The 11,642-nt window shown below is 33.3% G+C and overlaps 2 pseudogenes; both read right to left on the minus strand.

Annotated features, from left to right (window-relative positions):
• Positions 1-1,578: 1,578 nt before the first annotated feature.
• LOC107063105 (uncharacterized) lies at positions 1,579-6,635 on the minus strand (annotated as a pseudogene).
• Positions 6,636-6,989: 354 nt separating this feature from the next.
• On the minus strand, positions 6,990-10,226 carry LOC107063106 (protein LURP-one-related 15-like; annotated as a pseudogene).
• Positions 10,227-11,642: the final 1,416 nt, after the last annotated feature.

Genomic DNA, 11,642 nt, shown 5'->3' on the forward strand with positions numbered 1-11,642 from the left:
TCTTCCTCTTCCTCTATAGGGATTGCAATGGGGCGGGGCGGGTTGAGCTTAACTCGTAAAATTTTTAATCCGTCCCGCATAACATTGTTTTTTTCATTTTCACCCCGCCCGCATAGATTCGTTCCGCATGAACCTGCCCCACATAATTTTTTCAATAGTTTCTTTTTCTACTTAAGTTTGATGCTAAAAATAAAATTCAAAAAAATAAAATTCATTTTTTCATTAACTTGTATTAATTTAATAGGATAGTGACTTAAAATTTATTTTTTAGAGGGCAATTGGGAAACATATAAGAAGTTGAATTATTTTTATTGAATAATTTTTATTTACTATCTTGGATATTTTAGCAGATTTAAAGAAATTATCTTAATAAATAATGTTCTATAACTCTTATAACATGTAAAAAAATTAAAATTAATTTTAAATCCACATAAAATCACATATACCTACAACCCACCCCGCCCTGCATTAGTTTTAAAAAAAATCACTTCAACCCACCCCACATTACACCTGTCCCGCACAACCTTAAACCCCACCCCACCCTCATCCGCCCCGCCCCATTGACATCCCTATTCTTCTACCTCTATCTCTACCTCTTCCTCTTTCTTTAGAATTGGAAGAAATAAAAGCAGAAGCCTTCAATGCCTGCTCCTAAGAAATTAAACTGCAATTCATCTTCTATTCATGCACCAATAAAGAGCTTTGCAATTCGTCCAGCAACAACTCATCTACATATTTTTTTACTCTTCAATGGAGCACACAACATAATCGTACTTTGGCGTCAAAGAGCTCAATATTTTCTCAACAATTGTGACATCATTCATCTTCTTGCCATAGAATCACATTTTATTATCGATTTCCATTATTCTAGCGGAGTAACTCGTTATAGACTCTCCTTCCTTCATTTTTGAAGTCTCGAAATTCCTTCTCAAGGCCTGAAGTTGTGCACGCTTCACTCTGGCAATCCTTAATATTTTTTTCTTCATCGAATCTAAAATACTCTTAGAAGTTTCTTTGCAAAGAATAGGACGCTCAATAGTCTGAAAAGAAGTAAATTTTTGCCTTTAAATATTTCAACTTTCTTGCTCCGAACTCTGTTTTTTGAGCATCCGTTAAAACTTCACCTTTTGTTGGAGCACCGATGTCGTCCTCAACAATTGGCCAATACTTCTTCAACCCAAAAAGTTTTCGCATAATACATATATTGGACCCTAAACATGGCTTCAAATTTTAACTTTGACCTCCAACTTTCATAGTGCACAAACAAGCACTTTAACTATCCAACCTTTTAATAAATAAACACGCGAGTCCTATTTAGCAAAACGCGTGATGTGCACGTATTATGCGCGAGTTAGGAGTAATTTGACAACTCTACCACTCCGGATTCCGGCCAATCTCCGGCAACCCAAAACCCCATTCATTTTCTTCTTTTTCAGGCAAAACGCCACCACCAAATGACCCCCAAACAAGTGAACAAACACATCTATTACTCCTCCCTTTTCCGGCCAGCAAACACCACTTGAAACCACCCAAAAACCTCCATTCATTTTCTTCTTCTTCCCTCCGCTCACGCCACCACTAGCGAGCCGGCTTCAACCTCAAACAACCAGCAGCTCCCAACTCCAAACACCTCCAACCCAATCGTTCTCCTTCTTCCTCTACACCAGAGCACAACCCATGAAGCAAACGAGCTTCGAGCTTGCCAAACCCATCAGATCCGCCATCTCCGGCAAGAACCAGACACAAAACAGCAACCAAATGACCCCCCAAACCCCATGAAAACAGACCCAACAACCACAAACACCTAAACCAAGAAGCCAGCCATCAACAAACCTCTAAGCTTCGTCAAACAATGAGCTCCAATCTCTAAAAACCATTAGGAGGAATTAATTTTGATTTTTTATATAAATTAAAATTAATTTTGATTTTTTTTTTTCTAAAATCGACGTGTAAAATAATTTATTAGTTGGCAGCCATTGAGTATCTCACTAATACACGTTGGAGCGTTTGCATTTCACGCTCTTTGGCTAAAAAATCGCGTGTTTATTTATTTAAAGGTTGAATAATTAAAGTGTATGTTTGTGCATTATGAAAGTTAAAGGTCAAAGTTAAAATTTGAAGCCAAGTTTAGGGTCCAATATATGTATTATGCCAAAAGTTTTCCATCAGCATACTCCAATGATCATAATGACCATCAAAGCGAGGAATTGTTGCTTGTACATATTTACTATATGATGTCAAGAGTGATAGAGAAAAGAGGAGAGAGGTATAACTCCAGGATCTACCTATCTAATGTTGTTTGCCTATCGCTATTTTTTCACTTTAGGATCTCACGCTCGCTCTAATGCCACTTTAAACATAAGCAAGATAGTGAAATGTGCAGTAAACAGAAACAGAGAAAAAAAGTTGACACGTTGAGAAGAAAGGGAACTTTCATTTCTATATGAATCAATGAAGCATGTGGATTTGAAGTCTTAGACGTCCCTTCAACATTGTTAACCAACGTAATATGATTGAAAGACAAACCTAACGGATTTACGATAGTAGCCACGACTTTCTCTTCTTCTTCATCCTGATTCAATTTTCCAGCAAGCAAAACGTTCACCCTTTCCCGGTTTGGACAAGACTTAGCCAAATGAGGACCACCACAATCCAACATCCCTTCGAATTTCCATCCTTGTTCTTTGGTCTGTTTTCTTTATTTCCTTCTTTCATTGGTGCCTTCCCTTTATCATTAGCACAGTCTTTACGATTCTCCCTTTTCCAGTCTCCTTTCTTCTCACCTTTTTTCTTAGATTTTGAAGTAGAAGGAACATCAACAGCAGGTCGAGTCATCCGGAAATCCACTAACGAATCAACAACAACAATTACTCACGGCAAGTCCTTAACATTTTGCCTCCGAAGTTCGTTTTGAGCCCAGCCTTGCATACCCGAAATGGAATTATGTAATTTATCCTCATCAGACATACTATGTATGTCTAACATCATTCTAACACTTCGAATATTTCAGCCTACTTTCAACACTTAGAATATTTCAGCTTACTTCAATACTTAAAATTATTTCAGCCTACTTCAAACACTTAGAATATTTCAGCATGCTTCCAACACTTCGTTTTATTTCAGCTTTTGTCTTGCTAACGTCAAGTCCACAGTCTTGCTCTTGTCTTGTCGACGACTCTGCCCACACGTAAGCCTTGTACGTCTAAGTTGCCTTGCCAACACCCAAGCATCTTGAATTCTTTGATGCTCACTAACTCTTAATTACACTTCTACACTGTTTAGCCCACATACATGCCAAGACCAATGGCCAAATCCTTGCCATGCCTGCACATCGTTAGCTCAAGTAGACTACGGGTCAAACAGACCACCCACACCATTTGAACTCGATGTCCTCATCGAGACTGTTTTAAGATAGTCATCGATTTGATCATCAAACTGCCAAAGATCCTTCGTTTTCTCCCAGACTGCATCAGCTGCACTCTTGCCTTTCCAATGAATAAAGAATTATGTCTTCGTATTCTTCTTACTTGTGTCCACAACCCAGTGATCAAGGATCTTTTCAATCTCAGCATCAAACTGTGTATGTATTGATGGAGGAACCCTCTTCAATATGTTCCTATCCAGATCATCTGTATCTGCAAAGTAAGCTTTTAGAAAACTAACATGGAAAGTGGGATGTATCTTCAACCTTTCTAGCAGGTTCAGCCTGTAAGCAACTTCACCCACTCTTTTCACCACTTCAAATGGCCATCATATTTATGAATCAAACCCCGATGTCTTGTCTTAGGCTCATCGCCTTCAGCTATTCTAACCTGCCAATAGCCTGCCCTAAAATCAAGCTTAGTGAACCAGCATGCTTTGCTCAACCTGTCCATCAAATCATGTACCAACGGAACCGAATACTTGTTCTTCATAGTTGCCTTGTTCAACGCCATATAGTTTACACACATTCTCATCGTCCCATCCTGCTTCTTTTGGAATAAAACAGGTGCACCATACAGAGCCTTATATGGCTGAATCATACCGGCATCCACCAGATCGTTCAATTATTTACGCAATTCAGCCAATTCCTTGGGAGCCATACGATTAGGAGCTTGTGCAGGAGAAACCGTACCTGACAACAACTCAATTTTATTATCAATATCCCTCCTTGGCGTTAGATTCTTTGGCAATTCAGGTGGCATTACATCATCAAACTATTTCAGTAACTCAACCACACAATCAGATACCTCTACCATAACATCAGGCTTCAATTCAACTAAGGCAGCAAGTATAGTTTCATCACCTTTCTTCAACCCTTTGTCAATTGACATAGCAGACAGCAACCCCCTTATCCTTCTACTTTGCAACTTTGTTGACCTTGCCAAATGGATAAACACCTTTCACAAACTCAGCATTGCCCTCATTCATAATCATCATCCCATCTAAGTGTGGAAAAGGAACAAACTGGAATTTTCTCAGAAAATCGATACCAAGTATGATCTCAAAATCTCCTAACGGAATCACCATTAGGTTATGTTTTCCTACCCAATTCTCAGTCGACATAGACACCCCATAAGCCATGCCCACAATGGCTTGTGCCTTAGCATCAACTTAAGCCCTAATTTTGCAGCAATATTAACATCAATAAATGTATGAGTAGACCCTATATCAGCCATAACCATCACACATTTTTCTATAATATTCATTTCTATATTAATCAATGAAGCATGTGGATTTGAAGTCTTAGACGTCCCTTCAACATTATTAACCAACCTAATATGATTGAAAGACAAACCTAACAGATTTACCATAGCAGTCACGACTTTCTCTTTTTCTTTATCCTGATTCAATTTTCCAGCAAGCAAAGCATTCACCCTTTCCCAGTTTGGACAAAACTTAGCCAAATGAGGACCACCACAAGTCCAACATCCCTTCGAATTTCCATCCTTGTTCTTTGGTCAGTTTTCTTTATTTCCTTCTTTCATTTGTGCTTTCCCTTTATCATTAGCATAGTCTTTACGATTCTACCTTTTCCAGTCCCCTTTCTTCAACCCTTTGTCGATTGGCAAGCAGACAGCAACACCCCCTTGTCCTTCTTCTTTGCAACTTTGTTGACCTTCCCAAACGGATAAACATCTTTCACAAACCCAGCATTGCCCTCATTCATAATCATCATCCCATCTAAGTGTGGAAAAGGAACAAACTAGAATTTTCTCAGAAAATCGATACCAAGTATGATCTCAAAATCTCCTAACAGCATCACCATCAGGTTATGTTTTCCTATCCAATTCTCAGTCGACATAGACACCTTATAAGCCATGCCCACAATGGCTTGTGCCTTAGCATTAACTATTTTGATGTAGGAAGGACTTTTAGTCAACTTGAGCCCCAATTTTGCAGCAATATTAACATCAATAAATGTATAAGTAGACACAATATCAGCCATAACCATCACACATTTTCCTTTAATTTTCATTTTATATGAATCAATGAAGCATGTGGATTTGAAGTCTTAAACGTCCCTTCAACATTATTAACCTGCCTAATATGATTGAAAGACAAACCTAACGGATTTACCACAGCAGCCACGACTTCCTCTTCTTTTTCATCCTGATTCAATTTTCTAGCAAGCAGAGCGTTCACCCTTTTACGGTTTGGACAAGACTTCGCCAAATGAGGACCACCACAAGTCCAATAGCCCTTTGAATTCCCATCCTTGTTCTTTGGTCTGTTTTATTTATTTCCTTCTTTCATTGGTGCCTTCCCTTTATCATTAGCATTGTCTTTACGATTCTCCCTTTTCTTGTCCCCTTTCTTCTCACCTTTTTTCTTAGATTTTGAAGTAGAAGGAACATCAACAGCAGGTCGAGTCGTTCGGAAATTCACTAACGAATCAGCAACATCAATTTCCCCTGGCAAGTCCTTAACATTCTACCTCCGAAGTTTGTTTTGAGCCCAGCCTTGCATACCCGAAATGGAATTATGTAATTTATCCTCATCAGACATATTTTGTATGTCTAATATCACAGAGGTAAATTCTTTAATGTAATCCCGCACCGAACCAGTTTGCCTCAGTCTCTTCAACTTGTCCCTTGCAAGCCATGAGGCGTTGCTAGAAAAAAATTGATCACGCATTTCTTTCATTAACTTGGACCACGTATCAATTCTGGGTCATCTAGCACTCACATCGTCTGCATTTCGAGTCCTCCGCCAAAGTTTAGCATCACTAGTCAAGTACATCGTAGTGATATTCAACTTGTCCGCCTCAGGCACCCTTGCAGCAGTAAAATACTGTTCCATATCCCAGATGAAGTTTTCCAATTCTTTAGCACTCTTTGCGCCACCAAAGGCTCTTGGCTCTGGAATTTTAACCTTAGACGATTCCCCATGAGTTGACCCTAATGCTGCCACAGCCCGACACAATACAACGATCTCTGCGCGAATGTTTTCATTATCCTTCTGCAGTCCCTCCAATTGTAGTGAAAACCTTCGTGCAGAGATCGTTGTATTATGTTGGGACCTTCACACAGAGATTGTTACTTTGCTGCTCTTATTAGTGCTCTGCAACTGGAGATTTTATATGAAAAATACATAATGTCAAGTTTGTTCATTCTTTTTTTTGGAGGCGGCTTTGATTTCGACACTACTGCCATGGCAACAGAATGGACAGGTGAAGGTAGTGTCAAGTTTGTCCATTCTTTTTTGTGGAGGCGACTTTGATTTCGACTTCCTCTTTCCCATAGCTCAAGATATTTTATTTATAGACTTAAATCTCAATTCGAGTTCTCTCAATTCTGTATATTTCTGTGTATTGAAAATAATAATAACATTCCTATTTATAAAAGTAAAAAATAAATTATATTAGGATTAGGAACCACTCTAAATAACAAATCTTAATTAAATATAAATAAGTAAATAACAAATTCTAACCAACTTAGATTTTCTAGTCCAACTTTAAATTATTATTTTCAACGTAAAAGAAATATTATTTTACGAAATAAACACTTTTATCTCCGGCTGCATTGATACTTGATAGCATGAAGGATTACTATTAATGAGACGATGAAGGCTTGATCAATATTTGGATACATTGTCACCATAAAATTGTCTTTTCCAGTTAATAAACTCTTAGCAGTAATTTTCTTATGCATCTGTCATAAATCATTCACAAAAATATAGTGTAAGTATAATATAACGTTCATTAATTCATCATTTTCAATCAAGAAAGAAAATCGTGTGATAGGTTAAAGAATTACTAAATTGGTGTGAATTTGAATATTAATTTTGTTGAAATTTAATTTCTTTTACAAAGCAAATCGGCGAAATTCTGAATATGAGAATCAAAACATTTTTTTATTGTGAATTTGAATATTTATTTTGTTGAAATTTAATTTCATGTCTTAGAAATTCACAATCCATAAATTATTAACACTCGTTATAAGGGGTCGTTTGATAGAGTGTATTAGAAAATATAATATATCCATTACCTTTGTGTATTAGGAAAAAATAATGCATGCATTAGTTTTGTGTATTAGAAAAATAATAGTATTTTGTTTGATATTTTTTTAAGCCTATGTATATAACTAATACTTGTATTAGTTTTGCAATCTATTGTGTATTAAAGTGTGTATTATTATAATACCATGGATTTTCATCTATTCGTAATACAAAGGATTTCAATACATGCATTAAATTGATTAATGACATAACTACCCCTCAAATCTCTCTCAAAACATTTTTCATTTCCCAAAGTTAATGAGCGTGGAGGATATTTTTGTAAACAAATATTTGTTATAGAAGTTATGCAAAACTTATTATTTTTATTACATCAAATCAATCAGTAGATGAGAAATAATGTCAATATAAATAATATTGACATTACTAATCATACATTATTAATACACTTTATTCAACATTATTATTACACACTTAGTCAAACGATAACTTTTAAGAGAGAAAGTACCATGACCTAAATCAAGAAAACACAAGCCAAAACCCTGTGTACTATATTTTTATGGGTCACATGTCTTTATAACTTATCTTTTTTCTTCTCACTCCTACATCCACACCTTCCATTTACCCCTCCCTTTAACATAAAGTACATTGCCTTTTTAAAAAAAAACAATATTTAAATTTATTTTTACTACACAAATTAAAAAGGCACTGTGAGCAAAAGTAAGTTTTGAAAATTGATATTACGTTCTTATGTTTTGTGTCTCTTTAACATTACTTCTCCGATTCTCCTCTAATGTAGTTTATTTTCCTTTTTCCTAATAGTTCTTTATGTCTATTTATCGAAAATTAAATAGATTAATGTTACTTCAAATTTAAATTCAAACCACTATGTATTTAAAAAAGAATTAAATTAAACATGTATTCTTAACATCCTAAAAATTCAATTGTACTATTTTAGGGTAAACATAAATAGTTATTTAAAATTAATTGTCAATTAATTTTTTTAAAATATAATTACTTATTTTCCCCCTGTGTAATGATAATTTTATTAATTGACAATTAATTTTTAATACTTATTTTTAGTAATGTAAGTTAAAAAATAATATGAAAATGTTAAAATAAGATAAACACGGTTAGAAATATTAAATTCCACATTTTTGGGAATAAAAATATTAAGATTAATAAAAGGTAGCAAAATTTAAAATAACTACACAAAGAAAGAGAAGCAAAAATTGAACTAAAAGGAAAAAAGTTTAAAGGAAGAGAAAGAAGGGATTTTGGCACATTTATTTTAAAATGGGACCCAAAATCCACTTGGCAAAATATAAATGGCGCCTCATACAAGTTTTATCTGCCACATTATACTAATACCTCAAACATAATAAAAAATTTCCTAAAAGTAATATAAAACTATTCAAAATAGGTTAAATTTATTCTTTATTATATGTTTGATTAAAAAAAATATTATTGTTCTTATATTTTTGGTTCGAAAATATCCTTCACTCATCAAAATAGACGAAGGTACCTTTCCTTCTAAAAGGAAACAGTTGTTCCAAAACAAAAAAAAAAACTAGGTTAACTTAACTTAATCTGAGAAATATAATATTAAAATAAGAAAATAAGTAGAATAAATATTTTTCATTTTAAAAGAAGATGACATATAGATTCCTTTTTCTTTCTTAACACCTTAGGTATGAGTTATATTTTTTCTTAAACATGATATCATGTACCTTTTTTTACTAATTTTAGGAACACTGATGTGGTTAAAAATAATAATTTCAGTTATATTTTGATGTGCTATATTACTCTCTTTATTTTTAACTTAAGTCATCCTAAATGTCAGTCAAGAGGTAATATAATATTTTTGAAAAAAAAATAGAATAAATTTTTTTGTTGAATTTCAAAATAGTTCAATTTATCTCCAAAATAGATTTTTACTAAATTCTTGAAATTGATGGCAAATTATTTCATTTCAAGTAGTAATGGAAAAAGTTGGTCCAGTTTTTCTTGTTTTGAAACAATCGTTAGATAGAAAGGTATTATTGATTCATTTGAGTAATTGGAGGTATTTTTAAGATGAATATTTAATGGGGAGGACATTTGAACTGAAAATATAATGAAAATATAATGAAGGACAAATTTGATCTATTTTATATATAGGAGTATTTTTTTTGCCTTTTTCTCTAAAAAAGTACTATAAAATCATAAAATATTTGAAACTATCATAGTAATAATATCATTACTCTCAAAATAATAAAAGTGTCACTCATTTAATTTTATTAAAAATAATTATGACGGAAAATTTTCATTGTACTATTACTAAACATGAAATTATGTGTCTTTTTTTTTTTTTTTTGGCTTTTCCAAAATAACGTCTTTTTTATACTTAGTACGTTTTTCAATTTCAGCATTCTACATGACAAATTTAAAACCATAAAATTTAGAAAAATATAGACATATTTAATTTACAAAATTCAAAAGTCTCCTTTTATTTCTTAAACTTATTGTCAAGTCAAACTAATATGCTTAAAGAAAAAAATAACAAATAGAAAGTAAGACCAACCATAATTAACCTGAGCAACTATGGTAGAAGAATATCCAGCATATATTACACATGATCTATCAGTCTAATTTCCCTTAATGAGATAATCACAATTTTTCTCCTTGGAATTGTTATTTGCTAAGAAAACAACCAATTTGGTCTTCCATTGAAACATAGATGTTGTCTTTACAGTAAATAAAAAGTCTTTGTCACCGACAAGGGTTGTGGTGGAATGGTAAGTACTCATTCATCCTTAACCAAAAGGTCTTGGGTACGGAGTCACCATTGTTGGGGAGCGCTTTACCCCCAATGTGGGACTTCCGAGCACAATCCGAATTTAGTCGGACTCTAATGTGGGTACCGGATATCGAGTGGAAAACCAAAAAAGAAAAATAAAAAGTCTTTGTCATCCGTGACACCTGAACTTGTCCCGAATTTTTAAAAAGACACTTTAACTACGCGAACGTTCTATTATCCCACTAAATAATCTTGAACTAATATTATTACATCATTTTTTGTCCACCTTACATAGAGAGTGTGTGCACTCTCTCAAAGAGTGAGCAACCTAAAATAACAAATATAATTTTATTTTTATAAGTATTTTATTATAAAATATATATTCTTATTATTTTAACATTTTTCCTTATTATTTTTTCTCTTTCTTCTTTCTTCTTCAATAATTCATTGTCATCTCCATTGAAACTTCTCACTTTCAATGTCACCATTTTTACCACAACTTCACCTTTTTTTTTCTTTTACTCCTATTAGTTTTACTCTCTTTAATTTTAAAACTTTATCTAAATATTTTCTTACATTTCGAACAATTCGATAAACCCATTAGATTTCAAAATGATTAAGAGGTGTCATATAGTTTTTTTATCCGATTTCAGTCAAGTTCTTTCAATTTTCGGGGAATTGATTGATGCTTTTAAAATTATCATTTCTAATTTTGAAGTTATATGAAAAAGAGTAATTGATGATAACTTCAAAATTTTAATTTTTCTTAGAAAAATAATTAGTTTTGTAGTTCCTTATTCCGGTTGTAAAGCGGAAGAAGAGGGAGAATGGGCACATCCCCACTAGCAGTTGTCAATAATTCAATAAAGTCTAGAAAATAGTATGATTTCTTTTTTATAAAAAATCACTGAAATAAAGAATTTGATTGGAGAAGAAAAAGAAAAAAAAAGAAAAAAAAGGGAAGAGGGGTTCAACTTGACGTGGGGGGTGGGGTGAGGGTGAGAGGTGAAGAAAAAGAAAGAAAATTGAGGGATGGATCAACTTGAAAGTGGGAGTGGAAGATGAAGTGGAATTTAAGATAAAATCAAAATTAAAATAAGTCAAAAAATTAAGAGAGTAAAAATTAAAATGACTATACTCTTGATTCTGCCATGAACAATGATCAGTCACTTTTACTTGTTAGTTATGTAAAAATTAAAAGAACTTGACTATACTCTTTTTTTCAAAGATATTTTTTGTTTGTGGTATATATATAGGAAAAATCACACCATATACACATTTAAAAGACAATATAACGAGTTTTAAACCTACTCTTAAAAAAATCTTACTTATAACAGTTTAATTACGGATTATAACATATCAATTAAATTTAACTTTATTTAAAAATCAATTAAAATTTACTTATTAAATGATTAATCTTTTTATA

The sequence above is a fragment of the Solanum tuberosum genome, unplaced genomic scaffold, assembly GCF_000226075.1.
Source record: "Solanum tuberosum cultivar DM 1-3 516 R44 unplaced genomic scaffold, SolTub_3.0 scf00307, whole genome shotgun sequence".
In the NCBI taxonomy this organism is placed as follows: domain Eukaryota; kingdom Viridiplantae; phylum Streptophyta; class Magnoliopsida; order Solanales; family Solanaceae; genus Solanum; species Solanum tuberosum.